This window comes from Pristiophorus japonicus, chromosome 19 (genome assembly GCF_044704955.1).
Source record: "Pristiophorus japonicus isolate sPriJap1 chromosome 19, sPriJap1.hap1, whole genome shotgun sequence".
Lineage (NCBI taxonomy): Eukaryota > Metazoa > Chordata > Chondrichthyes > Pristiophoridae > Pristiophorus > Pristiophorus japonicus.
In genome coordinates this window covers 29,080,210-29,096,739 of record NC_091995.1, presented here as the reverse complement: position 1 = coordinate 29,096,739, position 16,530 = coordinate 29,080,210, and the positions used below count along the sequence as shown (strand labels likewise).

The following is a 16,530-nucleotide window of genomic DNA, read 5'->3' as shown; positions in this document are numbered from 1 at the left end:
AATCAATGATGATCGCTACCCACACCCAACGGATGAAACTACATTTCCCAATATTGAATATCACTTCGAGGAAGCTCTGAGGGAAGCAATGGGATGGAAGTGAACTTCAACGCCCACCTCAAGGAGGGGCTTGATAGGGACACGAATGTTGGCAGAGACCCGAAGGATACAACAGTCATATTGGGCTCGCATCAGTCAGTAAGGGAACCAACTCGAGGCAATAACTCAATTGATAACATTCTCCTCAACACATCTGTCACGGACATGGCTGTCCACTATAACATGAGCAGAAATAGCCACTGCACCGATGATGTGAAGGCAATATCCAATCTCGTCAATGAGGATATACTCCAACATGTAGTGTGGCACATGCTAATTACGGTCTCGCAGCCCAAAACTGGGAAGCCACGAGGCTCTGTGGGCTACAATCAGCAGCAGCAGCAGTATTGTACATTATCACAATCTGTAATCTCATTACCCGACATATTCCGCAATATAATGTAACAACATATTGCGACGAGATTGTGCAATTACAGGACGAGGGGTTCAAGGCAGCAGTTTCTGCTCCACAATACAATTTGACACAGGATTGTGACAGAAACTTAACAACAGGAAGTGTGGGTCCTGAAATTCAATGGTGTTCTTCCGGTTTTCCATGGTAAATTCTGTGGAAGATAGCTGGATTCCCGGAGATCCGCGTTAATCGGTTTTAAGTTGTTCGTGCCATTTCTTTGGAGATTCCCCCAGTATCCCAATGGAAAATTCCTTTAGATTTACGAACAAGGATTTTTCATAAGAAATGGACAGATAAAATGCTATGAAATACAGTTTATTGCTCACTTGTGGTGCTTACCTATATTCCTTGCTTGCCGGCTTAGCTTTCTCATGGGATATCATTGTACCCGATCACTCAGAATTACAGCTACGTTCAGTTTTGAGCCAGAAACATTTAAACTATAACCACATTCCGTGAGGTAGGGCTTTGTTACATGAGGCTAATCTGTCAGAACTGCACGCCTACATTAAAAAAGGGAGGATTGAGAAGGGTTTTTATCTGCATTTTTTAAAATTATATCAGGAATTGATACTTTACAGAGTAACAGATCATTGAACCTGGACTGTGAGCCCAGAACAAGAGGGAAAGTGTTAAATTAACAAGCCTCAGGCAATATTTTCAAAACGCACTCGATAAGATGCCACACAAATTATATAAAACTGGCGCTCATGCGACAGGGGATAATATATTAGCATGAATTTAAGATTGGTTAAAAGAAAGAAAACAGAGAGTAGAAATAAGCGGGTCATTTTCGGGGTGGTTGGTTACAATCTATATCAATGACTTAGATTAGGGAATAAAGTGTAATATATCCAACTTTGTTGATGATAAAAAGCTCTGTGGGAAAGCAATCTGTGAAGAGGACGGAAAGAGGCTGCAAAGGGATATAGAGAGGTTAAGTGAGTGGAAAAGATCTTGTCAGATGGAATATAATGAGGAGAAATATAAAGTTAGCCACTTTGTTGGGAAGAAAAGAAAAGCAGAATATTGTTATACAGTGAACGACTGCAAAATATTGGTATTCACTGGAACTGGGGTGTCCTTTTACAGGAATCACATAAAGTTAACATGAAGGTGCTGCACGCTAGTAGGAAAGCAAATGGTGTATTATCATTTATTAAAAGGGCTTGGTATACAAGTGTACGAAATCTGTCTACAATTATACAGTACCTGGGTGGGACTGTGTATATTTGGTCTCCTTACCTGAGGAAGGATATATTTGCTTCAGAGTGAGTTCAGCAAAGGTTCATGGGATGAGGGCCATATCCTATGACGAGAGAAAGAGTAGACTAGAACTATATTCTGTAGAGTTTAGTAGATTGAGCGCTCTTCTCAATGAAACATATACAATTATTAAAGGTCTTGACATGGTAGATGCTGAGAGGATGTGTCACCTGGCTGGAAGGTCTGGAACGAGAGGGCATAGTTTCAGAATAAGGGGTGAGCATCTTTAGAGAGAGTTGAGGAAAAAGGTGTTTACTCATAAGGTTGCAAATCTTTGCAATTCTCTACCCCAGAGAGCTGTGGATGTTCAGTTGTTGACTATATTCACGGCTGAGATAGATAGATTTTTGTATACAAAGGAAATCAAGGGATGTGAGGATAGGGCAGGAAAGTGGAGTTGGGGTAGAAGATCAGCCATGATCTTATTGAATGGTAAAGCAGGCTCGAGGGGCCGTATTGCCTACTCCAGCTTATTTGTCTTATTTTATTTATATTTGAAGAACCAAAAGCTTGCTCCCCGAACCCCAGCTGGTAGTTTGAACTGAAAGTTGATGCCTTGTCGGTGAACACCTTTAAAACGAGCAGAATGAATATCTGCTCAGGAATGGTTCTGAGGATTATGAAGATACCTACAGATATGATAACAAGATAATGTAAGTTACCTAATGATTCCAGGAAAGTCCGAAATTCCATTCGTGTTCTGTCGCAAAGTAAGCACCTCAGAGCGGCATTCATTGATGAGCTGAGCCTCGGCACAAAATGCATAAATCAAGTCATGTCATTGTTGAAACTCCCGATTGTTAACCTTTGTCTTTCAGATGGCATCTGTCCTCTCGTTACATCTATTTTAGTGTGTTTTTGTGAAATGGCCAAATCTGTCACCCATGGCACATCTGGAACATATCCCAGTTACCAACTGCAAATTTGTACGGGAAGTTGATTGTTAGGTGTGTCAGCTGTGGTTCAGTGGGTAGCACACTTGCCTTTGATACAAAAGGTCGTGGTTCAAGTTTCACTCCAGGGACTTGAGCATAAATTTCTGGGCTGGCACTCCCGAACAATGCTGAGGTAGCGCTACATTGTCAGAAGTGACGTCTTTCAGTTGAGGCGTTATACCGAGGCGCCGTCTGCTCTCTCGGGTGGACATAAAATAAGCCAAGTCACTATTTCGAAGAAGTGCATGAGCTATTCTTGGTGTCCTGCCCAATATTTCGCCCTCAATCAACATCATAATCTGGTCGTCAGCATATTGCTATTCGTGGGAGATTGCTCTGCACAAATTGTGACTGTGCACAAATTACAACAGTGACAACACTCGCAAATTGCTTCCTTGGCTATAAAGCGCATTGAGAAGTCCTCAGGTCGTGCAAGACGTTAAATAAGTGCAAATCTTTATTTCTGTACGTATTCACATGGCCACCCTCGCCCTAATGCAAAATGGCATATTTGTTGTACCTTATCAGCCGATGCATTTGATTGCAAATAAATCAAGCTCATACATGGAAACAACAATAAGGCAAAGAATGTTGATCTCCTTCTCTATTCGATTCCCTTCAGTGTTGCATTATTGTGGACTGTAATCACCTTGCTGGCATATGGAATCAACCAAGCATTATTTTTTGTCAGTAGACAATTTCTTCTGTATGTCGTACTCGCCAGCAAAATAAAGCTGATAGAACTATGGTCTAAAAATTCTGCTAGGGCCGTATGACAAAATGTGCGAACGTGATTGGGAGCCCGTTTTAGAATTCACTCGAATTGTTTTCAATTATTTCAATGGAAAATAATCGGGTGGGATTAGAAAACGGGCTTCTGATTCTATAACAGCGGCATCTTTCTCTGGCCCAAGACAAATTATACACCTCTGTAATGCAGTAATGCAGTTAATGCAGTTTCCACTAATCTCTACAAAACGCGCAATCTCACACTGAAGGCACAAGACATGAGTTGAAATTTTGCCTCATCTCTGATTGCAGTTCCAAAAATATGGTGCTAGTTTCTGAAGCTGCTCTCTATTTCAGTCTATTGTTGGAGGGTTAGTCACGTTCTTCATTGGCCAGCAGTGGATGATTTGGAGGCGGAGGTCAGCTGGAAAATATATTTCTTCTTCCTCGCTAGCCGCAGAAATGTTTCTCGACAAGCACATGTGGACAAAGGTAGCAGAGTGCATCAAGGCCAAGAGCATCTTCCACAGAAGATGTTCATAAAGTAGGAAAGAGTTAAATGACCTGGTCAGCATTAATAAGGTAATACTCATAACTCCTGTCCGCAGAAACTTACATTGTCTGAAGTCCCATCACGCACAATCCTTCCCTCCCCGATTAATACAATTCTTCTCCATTCATTGCTACAAACTTGAACGCATCTCCGCCTGATCCTAATGCCAAACTCTGCACGGTCTAGTCCCCCCTCTATTACTGCCTTCAGCTCGTTATCCCTCTGCCATTGTTGATACACCTGCACCACTACTCCATCGTGAGAAGTAGATCCTGAAAGCACCTCACCAGTCTCCCAATCACACTTTCCTTTCATACCGGGCATGATCGCGATCAATAGGAGATAAAATGTGAACGCAGAGACATTGAGATCCTCTCCCTAATTAAGGAGGACGTCATGCAAATCCTGGCGAGTGCAGAGGCTGAAGGATGTATTCTGCGTGGTTCATGGTGACATCTGCCCATTCTCAAGGAAATATAACCCTCACTCACTATGTAATTGTTTGCAGCAGCCGCTCATCTGCCTCTGCTTATATAAACATAGAACTAGAGAAAATAGGTGCAGGAGTACGCTAATCGTCCCTCCGAGCCTGCAACCACCATTCAATACGATCATGGCTGATCATTCACCTCAGTACCCCTTTCTTGCTTTCTCTCCATACCCCTTTATCTCTTGGCCGTAAGGAACATATCTAATTCTCTTTTGAATATATCCAATGAACTGGCATTCACAACTCTCTGCCGTAGGAAATTGCACTGGTTAACAACTCTCTGAGTAAAGAAGTTTATCCTCATCTCAGTCCTAAATGGTTTACCACTTATCCTTGGACTGTGTCCCCTGGTTCTGGAGTTCCCCAACATCGGGAACATTCTTCTTGCATCTAACCTGTCCAGTCCCGTCAGAATTTTATATGTTTCTATGAAACTCCCTCTCATCCTTCTAAACTTCTGAGAATGAAGGCGCAGTCGATCCAGTCTCTCCTCATATGCCAGTCCTGCCATCCCAGGAATCAGTTTGATGAACCTTCGCTGCACTCCCTCAATAACAAGAAGGTCCTTCCTCGGATTAGGAGAACAAAACTGAACACAGTATTCCAGGTGAGGCCTCACCAAGGCCCTGCAGTAAGACGTCACTGCTCCTATACTCAAATCCCCGAGCTATAAAGGCCAACATACCATTTGCCTTCTTCACCACCTGCGATAACTGCATGCCAACTATCAATGATTGATGTACTATGACACCGAGGTCTCGTTGCAGCTCCACTTTTCCTAATCTGTCACCTAACATTAAATGCTATTTTTTGCCCCTCTCATCATATTCAGGGAAATAAAATGTGCTCAGAAGCTGAGTAGTGCGAAGAGGGGAAGATTGATTATCACTCAAGCTTATTTAGCAAGCAGCAGAATAACACGGACTTTAATTGATACACTAGTTCTGGATTGGGAGACTCACTATAGCACGTGAGAATGGATAGTAGGATAGGATGGTCAGGATGCAGCTTCTCACAGAGAGTGCTCGCATCTGAGACCAGTTGGAGCGGGAACAGATGAACATTTTGAGGGCATCGCCTAAATTCAAAGCAGGAGCGTTTCAGTGCATTGGCCAGCCTGTCAGCATGGAAATAATGGCTGAGAACATGGAAAGGGTCATCTCTGGCGTGTGTGGGGTCGTCCAGCACGTCAGTGAGAACGTGCAGACAAGGATGGAGCGATTCAATGGAAATAAATTGAACTGTAAGTCGGGCGGGGCATCTAACGGGAATTCGACTCCATACCACCCACTTTCTGCTAATGCCTATGACGAGTTACTATCTCAATATCTCTGTATATCAATAGACTGGTTGGTGCAACTGTGGGTACAGTAACATCGTGGTTATGCCACTGAGCTCGCCATCCAAAGTACTGGACTACTGATCTTGGAGACGTGAGTTTAAATCGCACCATGGCAGCTCGGGAATTTCAATTAGTTAATTAAATAAATCTGGAATTAAAAACCGCTGACCATGAAACTATCGGATTGTCATAAAAACGCATCTGGTGCATTAATGTCCTTCACGGAAGGAATCTGCCATCCTTACCTGGTCTGACCTTCACGTGAATCCAGACTCATGCCAATGTGGTTGACGCTTAATCTGACGTTGCTAGACAGGCACTCAGTTGAATAAGTTGGCTCAACACCACCTTCTCAGGAACAATCGGGCCAGTAAATGCTGGTCTTGCCTGCGGCACCCACATCCCGTGAACGAATAAAAAAAATAAAGAAGTTTCACCTTCCATTTATTTCTCCTCTTTTTAACTGCAGTAAAGGTGTCCTGCGCTATACTTCGAAGTGCTTCTTTCATCAACATTGGCACGAGCAACAGCTTGCGGGGATGCAAAACAGGCAGTATCTTTTTTGCCGCCCATGATATCACACACCCAACATTCACTGCTGTCGAAGTCAATTTAACTGAATATCAGAAAAGTAATAGCAGCCAACGTCAAGCCCTGTCAATTTGCAACCCACGCATTTATGTAACATGTTTAATTTAGGACATCTGCCCAAGGCACTTCACACAGGCCTAATGAAACAACGATGGATACCGAGCCAAAGAATCGGGTGTTATTATACACTTGGGCACTAAATTGGGTGTTAGAGATGGTCTTAAAGGTGGTGACGGATAGTGAGTTCGAGCAGATTAGGAAGAGATTGCCACAGCTAGTGGTTTAAGTGGCTGCAGGTATGGCTGCCAATGGTGATGTGAATGGAGAGTGGCTGCACAAGGATTAACAAGGAGATTGGATGGTATTTTAGGCCTTGAGCAGGTTAAAGAGGAAGAACGTTATATAATGATCTGAGTTTCATGGAGGGTGGATAATAGGAAGCTGGCCAGGAATAACTGCATAAATCTAACTTAGACCGTCGAATAAAACATGTGACATCGGCCGGACTACCCTTCAATAACCACTCCTGATATGTGTTCCCATTGAAGTCAATGGAAACGGAGAAGGAGAGCCGGGTTTAAGGAATGGCCCAGTCGACAACGCCTGTGTTACGCTGTTGTGTCACCTCAGAATTACCTCAATTGAGTCGAGAGGATACAAAGGCACGGATGAGGGTTTCAACGTCTGATCAGCTGAGCAGGAGGCGGGGATGAGCAACATTATGGATGGGAAATTTGACGGTCTATATCCACTACATGGGTCAACCTAATCTAATTGTCTCACCAATGGCAGCTGCTGCGATCAAGATGCAGTGACGTGGCAACAGTCACAGGGGTGAGGTGTTATTAAGCGTGAGATTGCAATGTGGCTTGCATTCTCCACTGATCATACAGCTCACCTTTATGACTGATTAATGAAGAGGTGCACTAATTTATTTGAAAGGTACAGCTAATTATAGACGTTACGTAACCTTTACTCTCACTGGAGGATTGGCTCATATATAAATCAAACTTCTTTCGGTGATTTGCCTCGCTTCTACAGCTCCGGCTTTCAGCACAACATGGGACCACAGGCTCTTGAGATAGAGATTTTCTATCCGATTCTTGCACTTATTGGTGTTCCTTGTAAGTTTTTGTAAACCACAACTAATTTCCGTATACCATTGTTTTTCCTATGTTACAAAAGTGCATCATTGGCTGTATAACAGATTGAGTCATGTGGTGGTCCTGAAAAGCGCTATATAAATGCAAGTCTTTATTTCTTAACTGCATTATTACATCCCTTTGTGATTTTTATTTCTGTAGATGCAAATGCACCTTCACACCTGGGGTAGTAACGTGTAGGATTGAATCACATGTCCGTTGAAGCGATAGCATGTTTTTTGTCCCCATTGGTTTTAACGGGAACGGAAATCGATCCGGTTCTATCTCATTGATTGGGCGGTCAGCCTCGCCTCGTTATTACGCAGGTGGTGAAGTTGAAATAGGAACATTTGGCATTTACTTGTCAGCTTTGGCTCAATGGTAGCACTCTCGTCCTCCGAGTCCAGAAGATCTTGGCTTCCGATCCCACTTCAGTGACCAGAACTCATTTTTTAAGCTAATATTTACAAGCAGCAGTGAAGCAGCACTGCACTGTCACAGTGCCATCTTTTACATGAGATATTAGCAAATAGGTGGGTCTGGAAGTTAATCTCGAGCGATGGCGCAAAATGAGCGGTATAGAATTGGCACACATTATACACAGCACCTGATATTCAGTTGCGTTGCAATTTAGCCAGCTTGCCCACATGACAAGTTACGTTAAAAATGCACCAATTTAGTAGTTCACGTTTGCAAATCTTAACGGTCCTATAAGAAGGTTCCGAATGGAAGGATTTTCTCGACGAACCGTACCTAGACTTTTTATTAGGCACTTTGCAGCCTTGTGAATTCAATATCGAGTTCAACAATTTCAGATCATAAACTCTGCGCCATTTTTTTTACATTGCAGCCGTTGATGACTCAGTCATTACCATTTGCACCTCTTTTCGACTCATCCTTTGTTACTTTTCTTGTCCCATTAAATCTTCTTTTGCTTTGTAATATCATAACGTGTTTCATTTGATCTCTCCTAACTTCCGCACTATCAGACATTCTCTTTTATCCTTTCCCGCCATCCCCCTTTCCCTGCCCCTGCTTAAAATCTGTTACGTCTCTAAACTTTTCCAGTTCTGTCGAAAGGTCACTGACCTGAGATGATAACTCGGTTTCTCCCTCCACAAATGCTGCCTCACCTGATGTGTATTTCCAGTATTGAATGTTATTTATTAGCTCTAGTGTAAAATGGGCGATGTTGAATTGGCCGCCCTTGACATAGCATTCCTAAGATTCCCGTTAAACGACTTTCGCAGAAAATAAAAGCAGTCGTGTTACTCATTGTGTGGCCAATTTGATATCACTGTTTTACATACTCACACAAAGTTAAAATTAACAATCATACCTCCATGTCTCGCGAATTCTAACCTTTTGGATTCTAATGGGGTGATAGTGAACATCTCTGCTGAATGCTTTGCTAAGGTTCCTGTTTTTCAGTTCCTTTCAGCGAACCTGATGTCAATTTTGATTCTTTTCCAAGGAAAGTGTGAACTTTCCAAAGGGATCGCTCGTTATATGATGGCCATGGCTGTGGGAGACATAATGGTTCTCATCTTTAATGTTATTGTGAGCCAAATAATTAAGTTTCATTTCCCAGATTCATTATTGAATTACACTTACGTGTGTCGTTTCAGTGCCTTCATGCAAGGGCTTAGCATTCAACTTTCCATCTGGTTCACAATGTCATTCAGCTTTGACCGCTTCATCGCCATTCGTTGCCAGAAACTGAAGTCAACATATTGCACTGAAAGAACGGCCACGGTGGTCTTGATAACCGTGTGTGTGCTTAACATTTTCATCAATGTTCCCATGTTTTTCTGCTATGAGCCCTATCATATTGTTAACAAGATACCATGGGGCTGCCGTACCGTAACAGGATACTTCATTTTACCAGAATGGAAAGCTCACAAATGGATTACCAACCTCTCAAGCACATTACTTCCAATCCCTTTGCTTTTGCTGTTAAATTCTCTTACTGCCAGGCACATCCTATTGGCAAGTAGGACCCGCAGAGCCCTGAAGAGACGCAGCAATGGGCAGAGCGACAGTGACCCCGAGATAAAGAGCCGAAGGACTTCCATCATTCTGCTCTTCGCTATCTCGGGGAGCTTTGTTGTGCTGTCGGCGCCAATTACTGTAATACACATATGTTTCGGTGTCACAGAGAGAGTTACTTTCCAAGGTTCAAACTCCCTTTATTTGGCAGTTATAATTACATTTCTGTTGATGTACACGACTTCCTGTACAAACACCTGCATTTATGCAATGACCCAGAGGAGATTCAGAGCAGAGATCAAGATTATGTTGAAATATCCGTATACTTTCATTATTAAACATTTTCAATAATATTTACAGGTGAAATCAAACCCAAGTGAATTATCCGTCGTTTCGCATGCAAATTTGTTCAATTCCTAGTTAAAGTCTTGGTGCCCCACCCATTATGGCTTGGAACAGCCCACTTGCTTTATGAACTCCTCGAAGAATCCGAACAATCCGAACAGCTTGTGAATGCACAAACATCCCTTCAGAATCTCTGGTCACTCTTGTTTATCATAGACACGTAGGAATACAGAAAATAGGTGCAGGAGTAGGCCATTAGAGCATTCAAGTCTCCATCACCATCTAGTATGATCATCCACCGTAAGGGATAGAGCAGGCGAAAAGCAGACAGATAGGTGTTCAGAATGCAATGCTGAAGGTACTGAACTAATCAATATATGGAGGGTCTGAGGAATCATTGCCTATGTATGTAACACTTGCTTATGGAGATATAGCACAGTTACAACGCATTAAAATTGTATGGTTAACCTTCGTAACACTTAAAACAGCCAAAGTCAGCAGTTGCAAATTTTGATTAGAAGTCTCCGAGTAAGAGATAAGAAAGCCAGTATTTTGCGAACAGTTATTTCAGACGACATTTTGACTGTGGCAAAGTGCAATTCATTGAACAACAAAATGAACATATGATGGGAGATGGACAATTGCATGTACCACTCAGAGCCAGACTGATAAGAGTCGACAAATCAATGTAACTCCGCTGATAGCAATAGACCTATCGATGATTTTATATGAGGGTAGCTCCTCTCCAAAACCTCGATACATTCAACTCGAAACTGCTTGTATTTTGAAGGTTCCACGATTGACCCCTCCCTTGCATTTGCTCAAACTAAAGCTGGTTGAACCTCAGGTTTCGTTCCTTTAAATCTGTGGTCATTATATAGAGGACAAAGGGTGAGGTGCCGATTACCTATATCTGGTAGTCCGCTGCGAGGAAGATAAGACTTCTGTTTACCCCAACAATTGGCACTGTGAGCAAGGTACAGACCCTCCAACTTGGATGATGTCACAGCTAGCAATGGCAGTGAATATGTTTCTGTACCACCTTCAGCTGTAGTTTTGACAGGGAAGGAGGCGATCTGTATAAAGGACTAGACGGGGGTAACCTGGAGAACAAATTATAGCAAACCATGGAAGGACGAAAACCAAGGTTGGGGATAGGTATATTGCCTGAAAAAGAAGGAATGCAACCTAAAAAGGGGTTGGGACCCTAGGATGTTGATGAAAACTGGCCAGTGTGATAAAATGAAGACCAAGGGGGTCTCTGAGATATGAACCAAAAAGGTCCTGGGTATAAATGCTAGCGGGAATAGACGAAAAATAAAATGGACCTTCCATTCAGAGTAACCAGATTAGGGAGGCAAGCAGCATTGTTCGTCTGGCTGGACGTTAGATGGGTCTAAAGTCTTGGAAACATCACACGGAATCTGGTAGAAGGGTAAACTTACCCAGACGAAACAGTGTTTGCGATTAATTTGCTGAAAAAATATAGGATAAGCTGTTTTGAATGACAATTTGGTGTGAATATCTGTCTTTAAGTGAAAGGGTTCATGTGCAAGCTTTCTTGCCTGTAGAATGAGTGCTGGAAAAAACATTGAATTCACAATGGACACCTTGTTTTTATCAAAAGATAAAATGCAACCTTGAAACTAGACTGCTAAAAGGAAAACAAATTGAATGTCCAATTGGGGGAAAAAAGTGTTTGCGATTATCTTATGTAGGTTAAATTAACAAATTAGAGGTTAATTAACCAATGAAAACCACAGTGAAATCTCAGCTTTTTTTCAAATTGTGAATCTGGGAAAAGAGATAAAAGACACTATGTTGATAATGATTTTAAATTACGAAAAAATTTCACTGCAGTAATGGAGATTTAAATTTCGGGTTTGAAAACCTTTGCAAAACGGAGGGTGCTTATTGAGGAAAAGTACCGAACAGTCTAATCAAGCAGGAGAGAGTTTTGAAAATAACAAGGGGAAAAGATCTGCGTTATGCGAACTCAGCAAAGGAAGGGGGAAAATGGGAATGTAGTGGCCCTGGCGCATTCCAGAGGAGCCTACTAAATTGACACCACGTGTATGTCCATATAGGTAGAACCAACCTGATAAGCTTGATGTCCAGATGCTGGTGATAGAAGGGAATGAGTAGCGATATAGAAGGTGCATGACATGTGCAAAATACAACGCTGGTGAAAGTAAAGGTTGAATGGGACACCAGCCCCGACCGAAAGAACCCTGGGAAAGCTTGCAGATAGATTTTACTGGACCATTACCCAGTAACAAGGAGAAGACATATTGCCTAGTTATAATAGACCAGTTTACGAAGTGTGTAGAAACTTTTGCCACTGGAAATTGTTCAGCAAAAACTGTGGCCAGGATCCCAGCAGAAGAAATACCCCAATGTAGAATGCCACTACAGCTGGACGCAGATCAAGGTGCACACTTCACAGGGAAGATAATGAATCACGCCTGCACTTTACCAGTGATCAGGCAAAAATATCCCATATGATCCAGAATCTTCCGGATTGGGGCAACGAATGAATAGGACCTTAAACGCGACCCTAGCCGAGACAATCGAAGAGGCTGGAAAGGGATGGGTAGACAGGTCACCCCGGGTACTGATGAAGCTCAGGGCAACCCCTAGTCGGACATTAGGACTGACACCCTTTGAACTAATGATTGGAAGGGCAATGACACTGTCAAAAGTCTTGGTTACAGGAAGTGATGAAGTAGGACTTCATCAAGACAGGATATGGACGTTTGTGATGGAACTCTATAAGTAGTTACTTGACTTAAAAGCACAGGTTGGAAATCAGCAAGTAATCAAGGGCTTCGAGAACGACACTAAGGAACAGAAGATCCAAATACCCCAAAGGGACCAATCAAGTGATGGTGTGTATGGTAAGGGGCATTTGCGCCTGCATAGTTATAAGAGATATCAGCAAGTGGAAACACTGGACCCAGTTAAAGAAGCATGGTCACTATCTAATCGGTGACGACCGGGATATATATTTTTTTCAGGAGTCTGGTGCTCGTGGGAACAACGTGGAGTAATGCAGCCTCGATCAAGGACAGCAGGCTGAGGGACAGCATTACCTCTATTAAAGGACTCCGGCGACATTAGTTGTGATAAAGAATCAAAAACACTGATGGTGATGGATGGAGCAACAGTCGACTTAAATAATGGGCATAAAAAAATGTAACAACGAAAAGAACCAATATTGGGAATGGGCCAGTAATACATGATCAATAATTAACGGGAAAAAGACTGCGGTGGGTTTCATAATTAGGCCGGACAAAGATACTGCGCCCGGTGACGTGGGTGCAGATTTTACTCAACATCAATGCATGGTGGTGGGGGGATATCTCCCGAGATCGACCCACCAACCAAGTCCCACCCACTACTTTCGCAACAGTGAGCACAACCAGGGGCCGGACCACCACACGACCAGCGCAACAAAAATGTCTAATAATAAACGCAGGTGCAAGAGAGCGATTGGTAATAAGGCAAACCAAGGATAAGATGTCCTTTGGGTTATACCAGTAAATAATTACTGTATTCCTAAATTTAACAGGCTTAAAAATCCCATCTTCTGCGGGTCAAACACAATAAGCCTGTATAGAAATCTGACCATGCGAGCACTTAAAGGCCCTTTCAAAAATCATTAAGTTTAATGTGGAAAGAGGGTCAGGTAAAAAGCGGAACAGGGAAAAAGAGCGATATGCGGCGGTTTACACGGCGGAAGTTGCGAAGCTAAACACTGTAGATGATCGAGATCTGTTGGATAGAATACCTGAAGGAATGAAGGAAAGGGGAAGCAAGTGACATTGGAGTAGTGCGATGTGATTATGACTACTGCCTACATAGATGACAAACACTGGTGCGAACTGGTTGGTCCAAATGGTCTGTTTCCGTGTTGCAATATCAAAGCAGATCATTTCCACTGACCCCCTGCTCCCCCACCCACCCCCATTTATGATTTATTTTTCTTATGCTGGCAAGGTTGCCTACATAACTAATCCCTGGCAGCACTGAGAAGGTGACGGTGGAGCTTCAATTTCAACAGCTGCTGTCTCTCAGATGGCGCTCTAATTATTGTTTTTGGGAGGGGAATCCAGGATACTGAAACAGCAATCATGAAGGAACAGTTACCTACGCGCAAGCTCGGAAGATGGGTGACTTGCAAATGATGGTGTTGACACTGTTCGTGGTAGAAGTTGCAGGAGAAGGCGGTACTGTCGAAATAAACTTGGTCAGTAGCCGCAGTACATCTTATAGATTGAATATATTGGAGCCATAGCTTGTCAGTGAGGAGGGCTTGATACTGAATCCAATGGCATTGACACTGAATAAGGAAATTGCTATATCCTGCACAAGATCTAGTTTCTTCAGTGGCATTTCACAGATGTAGAAGTTTTGGGGTGCTGGCAGGGCGGCTGCGAGCCACTTGAAGACACCACGGGGTGGATCGTTCGGCAGTTAGAAATATGCCAAATTGTTGCAGTGAGTTTTGCTCTTCTGAGATTTCAGCTGCAGTAATGTGTTGCAACATAGCACTCTGTATTTACGCTGTGCTCCAGCTGACCTTGAAATGCAAAAATTTGAACACTCTTGGCAATACTGACATGGTCAAGTCATGTAAATTGCACGTTGTTTTCTCATTAATAATCATTTGTTTTCCAAAAAGTCAATGTTATAAAGCTAGCTTCTGGATGATCTGTATTTTTACCTACGTGAGCAATGGGTGCAATTCAAATTTTCGTGTCATCTTAATCCACATTTCTGCGAAGCTATTGTGCGCGTTCAGCTGGGTGTGCAAGTAGTTAACTTTGAGATACTTTGAAGCAAACATAACCATTTATGTGGGCGTGAAATTCGCCTGTAATGGGTATTTCTTTCCCTCGCTGCTTTCTCTTCCCTAGAAAGCTGCTTCATTTGAGTGGGTGAATGTCATGGGTGAAAGGGTGGTTGCTACTTGTCTACATCAAAGTAGCGTTTTCCATGTCGTTTCCAAATAAAGTAACTTCCATTGCCTGCTTCATTGTTTCCTTGAAGCTACACCTCGTAACATGAAACTAAAAAAAACAGGAACATCAGCAGAGTGATGCATAACAATGTAGTTCAGAAGAGCTGCTCGGTGGCCCTGTGCCAAATGCATATTGGAACATAGGAACAGGAGCAGGCCAATTATGCCCTCAAATCTGTTCCGGCATTTAATTAGACCATGGTGGATCTCTGTTGTAACTCCATCTACCCGTCCTGGTTGCTATCTTTAACCCTTGCATAACAAAAATCTAGCAATTGCAGGCTTGGAATTTTCAATTGACCTCCTTCCAACCGCTTTCTAACGGAGTGAGTTCCAGATTTCCACTACCCTTTGTGTGAAGAAGTGCTTGTGACATCACGCCTGAACGGCATAGCTCTAATTTTTAAATGTTGCCGCCTTGATCTGGATTCCCCCAGCGGAGGAAATATGTTTCTCTCTGTCTACTCTTTCAATTCCTTTGATCATCTTCATCACCTCAAATATATCACCCCTTAATACTCTATATTCAAGCATAGTCTGTGCATAGAAACATAGAAACATGGAAAACAGGTGCAGGAGTAGGCCATTCAGCCCTTCGATCCTGCACCGCCATTCAATGAGTTCATGGCTGAACATGCAACTTCAGTACCCCATTCCTGCTTTCTCGCCATAACCCTTTGATCCCCTTAGTAGTAAGGACTACATCTAACTTCTTCTTGAATATATTTAGTGAATTGGCCTCAACAACTTTCTGCGGGAGAGAATTGCACAGGTTCACCATTCTCTGGGTTAAGAAGTTTCTTCTCATCTTAGTCCTAAATGGCTTACCCCTTATCCTTAGGCTGTGACCCCTGGTTCTGGACTTCCCCAGCATTGGGAACATTCTTCCAGCATCTACCCTGTCTAAACCCGTCAGAATTTTAAACGTTTCTATGAGATCCCCTCTCATTCGTCAGAACGCCAGTGAATACAAGCCCAGTTGATCCAATCTTTCTTGATATGTCAGTCCCTGGTCAGAAAGCATTTACATTATCCTGAAAAGTAAGCTCCGTTGTCTCTATGAAGCACCAAATGTCAGATATTTCATGGGTTTAATATAAGATAAAATTACAAATGTTGCCTAAACCATTTGAGCAATAAAATGTATGGAAACCTGAAGTAAAATTTACAATTGTAATGAATGTTTTGCATAATCTGTGGATGGTTTCCTCGCTCGCTGAATGGTAAATTAATTGCTTAGGGGTGAAATTACTGACCGCCCGTTGGGGACAGTAACATTTGAGAGGTGGGAAACTTAACGCCAGGTGCTAAAGATTCCCCTCTCTCACAAAAATCGGCTCAGCACTCCCGCAATGAAGTACAGCGCTAAATCCAGTGCCTACTGCCTTCTTGGAGCGATAACTGGGTGGACACCTGTGCAGCGCTACACACTGGGCTGCCCACATGCTGCAAGGACTGCATATTAAAGGTAGCTACCTGGATCACCCAGGGAGTGGAGGTGCCACGCGATCAGCCTGGCTGAGTGCCAGGCTGAGCGATCTCCGGCAGAACCCCGTGAAGAAACCGGAGCAGCACCAGAAAAAGCAAAATAAGTTTTTCTTACGCCCCTTG

General features: G+C 42.9%; 1 pseudogene; it reads left to right on the top strand.

The window, feature by feature from the left end:
- The first annotated feature begins 7,480 nt into the window (after window positions 1–7,480).
- Window positions 7,481–9,902, top strand: LOC139230403 (probable G-protein coupled receptor 139; annotated as a pseudogene).
- Window positions 9,903–16,530: the final 6,628 nt, after the last annotated feature.